Below are 15,368 nucleotides of genomic sequence, written 5' to 3' on the forward strand. Positions count from 1 at the left end.
TTTTTAAAAACATAAAAAGAACCAGTATAGAATATGGGTGGTTTGGCTAAATATCAGCACAGGGTGGTGTGTGGTGAGGGAGAGACTTAAAAGTTTTAGCTGACTCCACATTCTGTGTGAATATTACTGTAATGAGTGAAATAAAACTAATGGAATCTTAGGTTGTATTATAAAAACAGTGTCCAGATCATATTAAATGATAAACTAGCTGTCTTGCCAAGCCTAAGATTCTCTGTTCAGTTCAGAGTCCCAATTTTAAGAGATACCTAGGTAACATGTACTTCTCTAGAGGTAAACACAGTGAGGACACAGGGAACTTGAGAATGTCACAGGGGCGAGGAATGTGTGCTGTATCTTAGGGTGTGTGCATAAACATTGTCTTTAGTTATAGGGTGGGTTTATCTGGCAGGTCTGAGACTGGCATTGATAATAGGGCACCAGAGAGCTGATCCAGAACCAGCTGTGGAACTTAGAAAGTGGAAAAATTTGACCCAACCTAAGGAAGAATTTTGTAGTGAAATAATCAGAGTGTTGGAATGGAATGCTTTTTAATATTATGAATTTCATGAATCCCAAGATCGTCAAAGAGAGGGTAGAAGTCAGAGGAGAAATTTACTTAATAACCTAGGAAACTCTCTCAACTATAGTGTTCTGAAATTGAATAAATAGCTAACATAATGAATCCTTTAATCCATAAATGGTTCCTATTAAAAAATCATAGGCTTCTTCCATTAACTCTTGCTCAGATCATCTTATCATTTTAGTAATTTTCTCCCAACCATGAGAGCGTGTGAGTTTATCTTTCCTTTTACAGGGTTTACTAAAAGTCTAAGCAATTATGTTAATGGCCTGTAATTTAAACAAGAAGAGAATTATGACTTTTAATGAAAACGGTAACATGTTGACCTGAAGGATGCTGTTGACACCCTCCCTCATTTACCAGAACTTTCCAACTTCTAACCCTCTGCCTCATTTTACAGGGACTTGTGCAAGCTACAATATTATCACCCGAATTGAGCTGATAGAATTAATACCTGGTGAGCAAGCTGCTGTTGAGTCACCTATGATCTCTCCTTCCAGTGATGGGGGTCAGTGGGGCTCTCTTCTTCTTACCTCACAACTTAAAGGTTTCCACTCTCAGTGGCCCCTGGCAGCAGAGTCAGATAAAAACACACCTTCAACAGCTAGCAGCAGACAGGATGGTGGTGGCCATGTGAGGTAGTGAGTGCTGGTGGGGACACCTGTTGACTGGACATCAGCAATCAGAAGAGTGTAAGATTTGATACTGCTTGTGTGACCTTGGTTAGTTTCATAAATAGGCATGAAAGGATACTTAGGGCTAAGACTTTATGTTTTGTATCATTCAGTGCCTCTCAAAATATAGTTTATGTAAGAATCACCTAAAGAAATTGATTTATTAGAGACTGCAGATTTCTCAGAACCAGTACAGCAATTTTGATTCGATAAATTGAGGGTTGGGTTTGGGAAATTCACCTTTTTAAGAAGCCCAAGTGAAGTCCAGGCACATAGTTCACAGACCTCATATTTAAAATAACTACTGTGCTGCTTTAGGCAAAAATGACAGATATTTGTATTTTCCAAGTGTCTCTCTTGGGACTGAGAAACAGTTGCTAGGGCAAAGGGCTATGGCAAGTCTCAAACACGTAGTATGTGTGGTGGGGTGGGGGTGGTTAGCATTAAGTGTTTGAAATATGCTTTGTGATTACTATAGATAAGAGAAATTGTTAGATGTTCAGAAATACGGAGAGTAGAATAATATTGAATTCCAACCTTAAAAAAATAACTCAACAATAGGATAGAGTTACAGAGTTTGCTTAGGGGTTAAGTGTCACACTTCCATGTAATAACTCACAGCAAGATGGACTATACAATTTGCTTAGGAGTTAAAAACATCTATAAGCTGGAATGACAGACTATTATCCTTGCTATTGCATTTCCAGTCTTACCAGCACACGGGGGTATGTTGCTATTGCAGCCAGTTACTGCTCTAATGCTAACCAGTAAGCTTGGGAAGCAGAAAATATTAAAAGAAAACATCTCATAATGTTTGATGCAGTTTTTCTGCACTGATTACCTCTAAATATTTTGGTGAAGGGTTGACTCACCTCCTCTTAACGTTTACTGGAATAGCTCTATTTAATAATACAGATCACAAAGGAAACAGGACTCTTTTTTTTCATTTAAATGTAAACAAACAGGCTACTGTCAGAATCCCCATCAATAAATTTTCTTCATGTTGCTACATTATTGCTTTAAGTCCTAGAAGAAACTCATATGAGAACTTCAGCCTGAATCATGTCACTCAAAGATAGTCTGGATACCAAGAACCAAGCAAAACAGACTGAGTCAAAGCAGCCTGAAGTTCATCAGGTTTACTTTGTGTCCATCTGTCTCAGAAAGATACAGGTTTGCAATGCTTGACTGCTGCTCCATATTTACAGGAATGGATTGAGGGCAGAAATCATTCTCTGGCTTTAATTCCACAGAAACCGGAAAACTTATTATAAAGCTACTAACAGGATAGCAGATGTGAAGGGACGCTCTGGATCGGACATCACTTAACAAATAACTTGTACAAACAAAGTATTTCATTACTCAGAATGAGTATTTGAAACTTTATGAACTCTTTGTAAAGTAAAATACTAAGAATAATGAGCACTTTTGGCATTACTTTATTCACTCATTTCCTTTTCCTTTATTGTGTAGGATTCCTATGGTATGAATTGCCCTGGTTGGAAGAGCTCTCAGTCTACTTAGAGGAGAGATGTGCACAGTGCCACGGAGCAGGCATGCTGAGGGCTATAGCCACAGGGAGGCTCTTTGCTAGCCGCAGTCACCACTCTTCCACAAGACACACAATTCCTTGATCCTTGCTGGATGCCCAAAATAGTCCTAACGATGTACTCTTTAGAAAATGATGGTTACTTTACACATTTTTGAATCCTAAATGTTTTTTTTTTAATTTCAGTATATTATAGGGGTGCAAATGTTTAGGTTACGTGTGTTGCCTTTTCCCCCCTCCTTACCCCCACCAGAGTCAGAGCTTCAAGCACTTCCATCCCTCACATCGCACTCATTATGTATGTATATACCCATCCTGTCCTCCCCCTTCCCATCTGCCTGATGCCTGATAAATGTTATTCCTATATGTGGACTTAGGTGTTGATCAGTTAATACCAGTTTGCTGGTGAGTACATGTGGTGCTTATTTTTCCATTCTTGGGATACTTTACTTAGTAGAATGGGTTCCAGCTCTTTCCAGGAAAATACAAGAGGTGCTATATCATCATTGTTTCTTAAAGCTGAATAATACTCCATGGTATACATATACCACTTTTTATTAATCCACTCATGTATTGATGAACATTTGGGTTGTTTCTATATCTTTGCAATTGTGAATTGTGCTGCTATAAACATTTGAATGCAGATGTCTTTTTTATAGAGTGTCTTTTGTTCTTTTGGGTAGATGCCCAGTAATGGGATTGCTGGATCAAATGGTAGATCTACTTGTATCACTTTAAGGTATCTCCACATTGCTTTCCACAGAGGTTGCACTAGTTTTCAGTCCCACCAGCAGTTTAGGAGTGTTCCTATCTCTCTGCATCCATGCCAACATTTATTGTTTTGAGACATTTATTGTTTTGAGATAAAGGCCATTCTCACTGGAGATAAGTGATAATCTCATTGTGGTTTTGATTTGCATTTCCCTGATGATTAGAATCCTAAGTTTTTTATTTTGCTACTCAGATTAATTTGTAGCTTCATACGTTCTCTTTCTATCTTTATCAGTCCTTCCTTTGAATATATAAATGCATTTTTAGTTCTTCTGTTTTCACTACCTATGCTATAGTTGCTCATTTTTATGAGAACATAAATTATTCATTTTTAAATAAAAAGTCCCTGCATTTAGCCCTAAAATAATAATATGAAACAGAATTAAAAGCATATTAATCTCACTGCTATAGCTGTGATTGGTGTTTAAAAGAGGCAAAATTAGAATACCAGGAGAATCAAAAGAACTTTAGTAGGTAAGGTGGCACTTGAATTGAGCTTTGAAAACAAGGTTACATTCCAAAAGTCATGGATGGGTAGACCCAGAATGGCTTAGCAAGAGAAACTCTTAGAAGTGATGAAATTCATAAGAAGAATATTAATTGTTTCAGAAAGTTATGGCAAATAAGTGTCCTTCACGAATTGCTAGGATTGAACAAATCTAAAAAGGAATTAACCTGATAACTTGTCATTTATACTTCTCTTGCTCAATTCCCCAATTTCTTTAGAAAGGAGAGAAAAATAATTCCATTATCCAGCCTCTCACTTCCATTTCCATTCTACCTTAAAACTTGTGTCCCATTTCATGAGAATTTGACTACTAAATAGACAAGGTAGTCCAAAATCATTAATATAATGTGACAAAGTAAAATGTACACAAAACTTTACACAAATGACACATGATAATTTTCATTAAATTAAAACAGACTAAGGTCGTGCCATTTTCCCCCAGTAAAACAATAGCCAGAAAAGCATTTGCTACCTTTTGCTACTGTAGAGAAGTTGTTTCTACTATTTCACGATGGGCATATTCCTTTCCCAGGAAAGTGTCCTCCAGTCAGTTATTTTCTGTTTCCACTAGAAGAAACTAGCTTGGTGTGGAATTTCTTATGGATTAAAAAGTATTCTTTTACCAACAAAGACTTTGGATTCCTGTCAGGATTTTCCAGTGATTAGAATGGCATTTCTCTACATTCAAAGCTTCCACAGAAGAAACTCATCAGCTAGCCACCCTTGATAAAGAATATAAAATTGCTTTCTCCACATATATTTTAAGGTAACTTTTAGATCTCTTCTCTGGCCCATTGTTTAAAGTTATTCAAAGTTGGAGGTAAAAGAGAATTTATAGAACAGTTTATTCAAGATTTTCAAGCTAAAAAAATATGACTCTTTTAGTCACATTAAAATTTTCCATGAAATCTCAGTATATAAAACAAAAAAAGGCAATGCTACTAGCACCAGTTTTGTTTGATTCTATAATTTATTTATTGTAAAGTCATTCAGTAAAAACAAATAGATTGATAAAACAAATATTGGAAATCATGCAATTCCTTTCCTTATGGTTCATTATATAAGTGTTTGTAGGAAGATATATTTAAAGCCAAATGCCTGAAAAATCTCAAGATATTCTTCAATGAAATAGAAATGTCAGGCCATGTTTCCTTTGGTGGTCAACACAAAACAAGATATTTGATTTTCAAGACTATTCAATACATTAATGGGCTCCAGGATATTATATTTGGAAAAATACATATTTAAGTAGGCATGTTGCTTCATTTTGCTTTTCAACTATTGTATATCTAGGTATGGGTGTGTGGGCCTGCACATAAGTGAATATTTTCAGCTTTGCCTCTTAGAGTTAAGTAGAATTTGATTATAAAAGCATTGTTCTTGTCACCCATACTATAAATAAAGAAATAATAGAAAAAAATAAAGGAAAAAAAGAAAAAGAAAAAAATTCAACTAAGACCTAGAGAAGTAACTCATGCTTGATCATTCCACAATGTCCTATTAGAGAAATAATTAGAACATAAATTGCCTGACTTCCATTGTTGTGTTGTTCTAACTTATTATTGTTATTATTGATATTATTACTATTATGGTAAAGATGAAGCATTCAAGAAATAATAGAGTCATAAAACATATGACTTAGAGATAAACACTAACACCACCTTTCCTGAACTTGTGAGGTAAAGTGAGTGACCTGCCCTAAACTACATAAATTGTTAGTAGCAGGACTTTGAGATTTCTGACTCTCTGCCCAGCACTTTTCCCTCTTTGTCTCGTTGCTTCTAAGTTCAACAGGAGTCTTATTGAGAAATAGGTTTAAAAGAGCTTGTACCACTTGAAGAAATTGCACTCAGGTTTTGATAGTCAGTATTTAGTTCATTCCATTTAGAAACAATATCAGCTGTGGATCTGGTTAAGCTTTAGATTCTGCAGTGAGAAAGTCTCATTTAGAGCCTTTTCCAAAAATTCTTATTGCTTTATTCTTCTGTAAATTAGAAAGAAACACAAGCATTACAAAACATGTGTTTTCCAAATTAGATCTATGTCCTTATCATAACCTTTTAGCTCAATTAACTATGTACCTGTTGCTTAGAGCATAGGACATTTTAAATGCAGGATGAATGAATTATTGCTCTATGATCACAGATGAAGCAGTATTATATCCAGTTATTTTCTATATTACTGAACTTTAGGATGTCTATCATCTTAATGGGAAAAATGCTCACCATATGTAACCCATTTTCCATTGTACTTAAAGATGTTGTCTTTGTGACTCATCCAAGATTCTACATTCTGTGAATTTACCCTGAAACCACCACAAGCACCTATTAAGTATCCCTCAGCACTACCGAATTTGCAGTCAAAGTGGAAATACGATGCTTTCTGTGGGTTTCAATACCACAAGGAAAATTCATAAAGTAAAAATAACATTGCAATTTGACTTCTTTAATAAATGTAAGTGATACAAACTGAGTCTGAAATTAAAATGCTTTCTGTCATTTTTGGGATTTTTACTTGTTGGATGATGTTTGTGCTATATGTATGTTTACTTTTCTCCCATTAATAATAAAGCATTTCCAACTGGGGATGCATGTGGACACAACTTTTGCTTGGTGTCATTTGGAATTCCGGCATCTAAGGCTTTTCCCTATGGCTTCCTATGTGTCTTCTATTGCAATGTCATTACTGCTCTATCTACTTTGGAAAAAATATTTTATCTATAGTTTTAATATAATTATATTAAGTATTTAAATTTTTAGAGAAAAGATGTTAAGCAGAATAGAAGTATATCAAACACATAAATTGTAATATTCTGGAGGCTTTTACAACTTTTAAAGAAAACTTTTTTTAAGAATACATGTGACAAAAAGAACAAAAAGACATGAAACCTACTTAATTATGCTCTGCTGCCACATTGATTTGTAGCTTTCAAACTAAGTTCATTTAGCCCCAGGATTTCCTAAAACTCTAGTAGACTTTTTAAAGACATAACCAACAGAATCGTTTCTACTCTTTCACCTGGAGGTGTGTCTGTTATCTCTACAGGTTGGTATTCAAATGCATGAAAATTAATCACCAAAGTTTCCATGACTTTATAGTATTGAGCTTTCTGTACAAATAAAACATGAACCTGACTGAACACAATGTCCTGAGGAAGGTCTCAGAGGAAGTAAAATAGCTTCCTTTTTCCTAATGTCTTTTCCTGTATGTAAAGTATGAGACTACATATCCCATGGAAAAATAATGAAAACTTAAAATTGTATTCAGGAAAAGACATACCTATGTATATATGTTCATAGGACATATATGTGTGTATATATACATATGTACACACTTATGTGTGTCTATGTGTATAAGAGAGAGAGAAAGAGTGAGAAAAATTAGAATATTCCCTTCTTTTTTTACTCTTACTGGTGGATTATTTCTTAAAATTGGTATATCTGTTATGATAAATTTCAGCTTTGCTATGAAAGTTTGCCCAATAGAATGTATTGTGTTTCTTTATTAGACAAACATTTTAGCTATGTTCATCTGGATCTTTATTTATTTATATAAAATCAAATTTTTTCCTCTATTGGGATTAAAAAATAAAAAAAATATTTAAAATATCTTTTATTGTATTTTTATAGTAGAAAATAATAAATAAATTGGTATCTGCCATCATCTGATGGATTTAGTGATCACTCCGTATTTAAATTGCTTATTTTTGGAGTCTTTACATCCAGTGTTATAAGAATCATCATCAGGTGAAGGGTGGTACCTTGATTATAAATGTTTTGAAAAGAATATGGGTGGATAGAAAGCTTTATTTTTCTCCAAATGTGGTTAATAGAAATTAGAGAAGAAGTCTTTCTTTTAGCCACACATTTTTTTTTTCTACAAAATATATAACCCTTTATCTAAAGAATATTGTCAATTAATTAACTGCGTTTCAACCTGACTTGTCTCAGTATAGGTAGAGCATAGATGAGGAGAGAAAGAATCAAGATTTAATTTAAGTCCAATGACCCTTACTTTCAATTTAAACTTCATATTATAGCAATCTTTGTTAATTAGCCTTTAACTGTCACCTGTGGTATTTCTAGGAGCTGCTGTAGCTCACTTGCTCGTTGGGAACCTGGAAGGGTCTGCTACCATCCACAGCTAAGCTTCTTAGGCATGGCCAAGTCACCATTTCAGAGGACAAATAAAATAAAATAAAAGTTTCCATCCCTCTTATAGCTTCACTGGGTGTATCGACTATAGTTCCTTGGTGACATGCTTTTATAACTTCCTAATTTTGTTTGAGGCAGTTTCAGTGATGAAACATATAATCACAATTTTCTACCTCTTCATAACACCAAGGGCAAGTCTTTCTCTATTTCCTAAAACAGGGAATAAAAATGCTAAAGAAAATTATTTTCAAACAAAGAAGGAATTCAGAAATTTTGTATACATTGCATGATTCCACCTTTGTTGTAATCTGTATGATTTTATTTTCTCTGAAGGCATATGCATTGCTTAAGAATAACAATAATAGATTATTAATCCATTTGTTTCCTATGAGAAGGTAGAAATGTCTCGGGTCAAGGTTCAATAGTCCTTGGCCCAATGAGAGCCCTCTGAAAATTACACATAACAGCAGTATTTTCCTTGGCTTGGGGACCCAATGCTCACTAATTTTGATGTTCCTGAATGAAACCTTGTCAAAGGCAGCGCTGATACTTCATTATGTTGCCCAGCAGTTTCCAAAGAGTTTATCTTGCATTCCTCTGCCATACGGTTCTACATCACCTTATGGCACTTATTAGTCCTTCTCCTGTTGAGAAAAGTTAGTGATTTTGTTCAGTTGAGCACAAAACGTAGAACTTGAAAGTCAACTGGTTTTACATCCCGGCTCTTCCACTTACTAGACACATGTCTGGGCCAATCATTAACCCCTTTAAGTTTTTGTTTCCTGGTCTTTAAAATGGGAAAAGTACCTGCTTATGGTACAATAAGGGTGAATTATGGCCCAATATTTCTCAAACTTTAATGTGCATAAGAATCACCTGGTAGATTCTGATATAATGATCTGGAGAGGAACTTGATATTCCACATTTTTAACAAGCTCACAGTTGACCACTGGTTTACATATCACTTTTTTGAGCAGCAAAATTATAAGTGAGAAACTCAATATGCAAACAATGGCAGACCACATATAAAAAGAGAACTTTGATCCACAACCTGTAGCAATCTGCCCAGGAAGCCAGCCTTTATTGATCATATAATAACTAGCCCAGGAACCCAACCTACATCATCAGACCTATAGGAAATCATACTGATATCTCTAACAATAATCCAGGAAACCAAACAATAACCTGTAGCAATCAACCACAAATGACCAAGACTTGATTAATAAGGACAGCTTCTCCATTTTTTGTCCCCACTTCCAACTCTGGACCTACCAGAGAAAGCCAACATATATTCCTACCCAATCACATAAGATGCCTTATTTCTATTTAGCCCACCTACATCTTCCGTATGCTAAGAGCCTTCAATCAGGGCATACTTGAACACTTTTTCAATATAAAACTGATCCACTGCTCACCCTGCCTTTTAGTCTGCTGAATGCAAGAGATAGAGGCTGACTCCCTTGCTATAGAAAGCTCTGAATAGATAGCCTTTGCTTACTCTTATTTGGTTGGTCTTTGTTTATTTCCATGCAAGTGGCTAATGAAAAATGCCTCCCATTTAGCAAGGTCCCAGTGACTTGTAGCCTTAGGCCTCTAGAGGAGAGTGGAGCTAGCTACTTTTCTCTTTATACCAGATAGGGGCTTCATCCTTCAGCCCTCCACCTGTCACTCCTCCAGGACGGCTGGTTCACTGGTCTTACTGAAGTTCACCCGCCCTGCCTCCTTCTCCTTTCCATGGTAACATCTTCTCTTGAACTAGAAGGAGCTTGACTTTTTGCTTTTCTTTGGCTTTATCCTCTCCTTTCATTTAGCTACAAAGAAGCCCAGAGAGTTACCAGTTAACTTCTGACCCCCTTCCCTCTCACACTGTGGTAATAGGCTGGGAATATCTCCCACCCAGGCGACGGCCAGGCCATCTGTCATTAGTGAGCTCCTCAGTCTCATACCTTCATTACCCAGTCCCATATGTCCTGGTCCAAACGTGTTAAAATGGTCGGATTTAGGTTTCCAGTTTTAGGAAACGAGGGAAAGAAGCCTCCTTAAGCCTAAATCATGCAGTTTTTAATGATAGCTATATTTGAATTTGGGTCACTTCTCAACAAAATGCAAGTGGAATTTTGCTTTACCATTTTCCCTATATTTATATTTTCCTTGGGGACCTCACTTGGAGGAAAAGGGACTAAGACAAGGGAGGATTTGGACATCTAAGATTTACTAGCCTAGTATCACAGCTTTCCAATCGCACATCCTTTTTCCTACAGATGATTTAAAACATAACTGAACATAAACATGTTACCTCAGAGGTATCTCACTAGAGGAATATACATATCTTCCAAAGAGGAAGAGAAGGAAAGGGTGACTCAGATTTCTAATAGTCCAAGCCCAAATGCAAATACCATGACCCATATTGGCATTTAAAATTCTACTTGGCACGTTAAAAAGAACAACATATAAGGACTACATCAAACATAAATATAACTGGAAAAGCTTGCTGAGCACCTTTGTTAGAAATGTGTTTACTTTTAAACACTTTTGTAAAAAAGGAGGGACATATATTTTAGAATTTTTCTCTCTACCAAACATTTTCCCTATATAGTTGAATAATTTAAGCTGCTATGTCCCTAACAGCTTTTTAGTATACGTTATTGTTTGACGTGGTCAAAATTATGAGATAGCTCAATGCATTTGTATTGTGATGCTTTTCAAGTCACAATAGGGCAGCAGTCCCCAACCTTTTTGGCACCAGGGACTGATTTCATGGAAGACAGTTTTTCCACAGACCAGAAGCAGGCATGGTTTTGGGATGATTCAAGCGCATTACATTTATTGTGTACTTTATTTCTATTTATAAAATTGTAATATATAATAAACAATTATACAAAACTCTCTGCTAATGATAATCTGTATTTGAAGCTGCTCCCCAGCATTGGCATCATTGCTTCGACTCCACCTTAGATCAATCAGGCGTTAAATTCTCAGAAAGAGCACGCAACCTAGATCCCTCACATGTGCAATTTACAGTAGGCTTCATGCTCCTATGAGAATCTAATGCCACCGCTGATCTGACAGGAGGTGGGGCTCAGGGGCTCCTGCTTACTAGCCTCCTGCTGTGCGACCCCTTTCCTAACAGGCCATCGACCAATACAGGGTTTAGGGACTGCGGCTATAGGATATCCCATAAAATAGAAAAGGACCTGAAATTTTCATAAGGAGTATCTTCCTATTTTCTTACCAGCACAAGATCACTAAAAATATTTTATTTAAAGCCATGGTTTAGGAAAGAATTGACATCACTGTAGAATTTTGCCAAAATACCATTTCTTAGGCTTCCCCGGAGAGGCAGATTCTGATTCAGTAGTCCTGGAGTAAGGCCCTTGAACCTGTATTTTCAAAAGCTCCTTGTGTGATTTCTGGTGCCCTCAGATTTGGTTAAGTTGATGTCAATTATCATGATTAAATGCTGCTGGGTTGTAAAAACTTGTAGTCCTTTGTAAAGCAGAACAATTTAATTAAACAACATTTCCTGAATGTTGAAAGTATCTACTCTGTGCCAGGTACTTTCATATATGCTGCAGACAAAAAAGTGAATACCATAGAGTGAGTCAATTGGCTCAGAGACCAGAGGCAGAAGGATAGGGACAGAGAAAGAGAGATGCTTAGAGAGAAAGGGGGAAAGAGAGAGAGAGAGAGAAGAATGAGAAAAAGAAGGAACAAAGAGAGAAGGAATATAAAAAGAGAAGAAATGAATCAACCTACTTTCATAATGTGGCAAGAAAGATGGCAGCGAATTCCACTGCAATATATAGAGGAATGAGGAGGGAAGAGAAAGCTACAGAAGAGAAGATAGCTTTAGCTCTGCCTTGGGAGGTTACAAGAGAGATGTTAGAATGGTTCCCAACCACCGTGTGGAGCAATGGGTGGAGGTGATTGTAGTTGTGGTTGTGGGGCTGTACTAGTATTTAGAAATCATGAATTGCTCCTGCATAAAGTGCTTAAGCACCTCTTTGAGAAACTCATTTATTTCGTGGGTTGGTAAGACAGATGAGGAAGTCATTGGCAATCACAAGGTCAAGGAAATGTGAGAGGAGGGTCACTATTTTGGTATTTTTTTAAATAAGAATAATAATTAGGGCCAGGCATGGTGGCTCACGCCTGTAATCCTAGCACTCTGGGAGGCCAGGAGGTCAGGAGTTGGAAACCAGCCTGAGCAAGAGTGAGACCCCGTCTCTACTAAAAATAGAAAGAAATTAATTAGACAACTAAATTAATTAGACAACTAAAAACATATAGAAAAAATTAGCCGGGCATGGTGACGCAAGCCTGTAGTCACAGCTATTTGGGAGGCTGAAGCAATAGGATCGTTTAACCCCAGGATTAGGAAGTAGCATAGCATAATGCCTTGCCTGTAGGTCCTCAAAAACAAAGCATCAACTAATTGCTTTATCATTGGCTCTAGCATCCACTACTTCATCAGTGGAATAGAGTCCTCTCAAGAATGTTCTTAAAACTTCATTGATTTTTTCAAGTTTTATTTTTCTGTATCTGCAGCATTTCTTTTTTTTTTTTCTTTTTTTATCTCATTGTGGTTTTGAAATCTGCAGCATTTCTGAAATACGACTTTTCTTTTCTTCCTTCCTTCCTTCCTTCCTTCCTTCCTTCCTTCCTTCCTTCCTTCCTTCCTTCCTTCCTTCCTTCCTTCCTTCCTTTCTTTCTTTCTTTCTTTCTTTCTTTCTTTCTTTCTTTCTTTCTTTCTTTCTTTCTTTCTTTCTTTCTTTCTTTCTTTCTTTCTTTCCTCAGCTGTATATGAAACTATTGCTTGTCTTTTAATTGTCAACCCTGTTTCCAGAATCTTTGAAGAAAACTGTTACCTGGTGGATTTTATACTAAACTGGAAATCCTAGTGGTAGGGTCATTTTGATGGTAGAACATCTAGAGGTGAGTATGGATATTCCATTAGAAATACACTTCAGAGAGCATAAGAAAATATTACCTTAATATTTATTAAAGATAACTCATAGGACATAGAATAAGTCCTTTTAAAACTGCATCTAGCTAGGTTCTTGAATATCCTTACCTTCCCCTTGAAAAGATTAATTTTTGTTCTCCATACTCAAGAAATCCTGTTTGCCTTGGGTTGCCTTAGTATGCTCACCTGAATGAAACTGTCTTATTACTCCTGAAAGTTTCAAATAATGGTTATAAGTAGAACTAAATAATTGATATTAAATATTTTGCAATTAGTGACATTTTTCTATGATACTGCATTAATAATATGCCTATTGTATAAGAAAATTTTTGCTGTGATAATATATGAATAGCAAACCTGTTTTCTAATAAAGTAACCATAAGGACATTTTCAAGACATTTAGTTAAAGTCAGATATCAGACAGATTCAGAAGGTCTGGAGTTCTGATTCTGAGCTTACTGACATATATTTCAAGAAATGAGATTTGTATTCAACAATTCACTTAGAGTCTCTTCCAAGGCAGAGTCTAATTTCAAATGCATTATATCCAGGTTTCATCAAGAACCACAGCAACATATTATTTCGGTCTTGCTTAATTGTGTTAGGACATTTCCATCAGCGATTTTGATGATGCGCATGACCTTGGTCCATGGTGACCAACTGAAATGATATGAGACAGCTGTGAATAAAATAAGTATTTGTTTAGAATCATTCACCATTTGAATCCTGAGCCAGGCTCCAACTTTTAAAGCCAAATCACCTTTCTTTTAGTCATTCAACATCTCTTATAAACCATATACCATTGTCTTCCTTCACTGTACTAAGCATGCAGCATGTAGAAGTTCCCCATTCATTCCATGAGTGAAACCTAGGACATACACTGAATCCTGCTGGGACCCATTAGGTCTGTACAAAGAAAAGCATCAAAGCCTGGAAAGAAAAATTGGAGACCACCTGTCTCAACTCTTTCATGTCATAGCTCAGGGAAGAGAGAGGTCTAGAGTGATTACCTAGTTTGACTTCTCTAAACATTAACTGAGGTCACTTGGCAGAATCAGGAGTAGAACTCGGAAACCCTGACTTCATATTTATTCTTCTTTCCTTTAAGTCATAAATAATTGTGCTCCAAAGTTGCAGACACCACCTCTAAATCTGACCCTTGGGCTGGCTAGTGACTAGCAGGAATTAGGCTGAGACTGTGCTTGGGTCACTGAAATGACATTACCATTCATATGGTATAACACAAAGAGCGCATCCTGTTGGTGGAAGTACAGAAGCATAGTCATCCTGCACCAGCCTGCTATTTTCTCAGTGCATTTTGGAGTAGAGAACAAATACTAAGATTTAAACTCTGAATGACTTATAGATGGTTGGGGCCAAGATAACTCTGCCAGTTATTAAGTGTGTAATATGGGGCAAAGCATTTATTTTCTTTCTAAGTGTCATTTTTTCTTGCCTGTAAAATAGAGTCAATAATATTACCACTGTGTGGGATTGTCAGGATTAATGAAATAAATGGCCTATCTTAAATGTTATATTAGTGAATTTTGATGCTATTAATAATGAGGTCTTTTTCTCTGAGTTTATTCATAGTTATTAGTATTAGGAAGAATAGGAAACAGACTAAGGATTTTACATTATTTAGTTTAGTATGTGGCATTTCTTTCTAGATAAACACACTAAGAGAGATGCACAAATTGTATACATAAGAATTAAGTATCCTCAAATACACACAATAATTTTCTTCCTTTGACAGGGAACTTATACTGAGACATGTAATTATTTCTGTTACAAGTATATTTACATTATTTAATGAGACTGATATCAAAGCAATAAATCAGTGTACGAATGGGAAGAAAAACATATTTTAAATTCTATTAATTTATAATGTAACCTCATATAGAATTCATGATTCTTTTACTAATTCTCATCAGTCACAAAAGATATTCAAAATTCATGAGTGTTATAAGTGTTTTTATGACCCACAAGAAATAAATATCATTTTCTTGTTAGCCCAAAGAGTAAGGAACTTCTCAATAGAAAATATTCTCATTCATGCCACAAATTCTCATGGAGTTACTTTTAATATGACCTTCTAATGCACAGTAAATTATTTTATTTGTATGGATTATTTAATCATATAATAATTATTAAATGGACTACACT

At 35.8% G+C, this 15,368-nt stretch overlaps 1 pseudogene; it reads left to right on the plus strand.

Moving 5' to 3' along the window:
* The first annotated feature begins 275 nt into the window (after positions 1-275).
* LOC105873860 (protein phosphatase 1 regulatory subunit 3C-like) overlaps positions 276-15,368 on the plus strand; it is a 32,907-nt pseudogene continuing 17,814 nt past the window's right edge.

Source organism: Microcebus murinus, chromosome 5 (genome assembly GCF_040939455.1).
Source record: "Microcebus murinus isolate Inina chromosome 5, M.murinus_Inina_mat1.0, whole genome shotgun sequence".
Lineage (NCBI taxonomy): Eukaryota > Metazoa > Chordata > Mammalia > Primates > Cheirogaleidae > Microcebus > Microcebus murinus.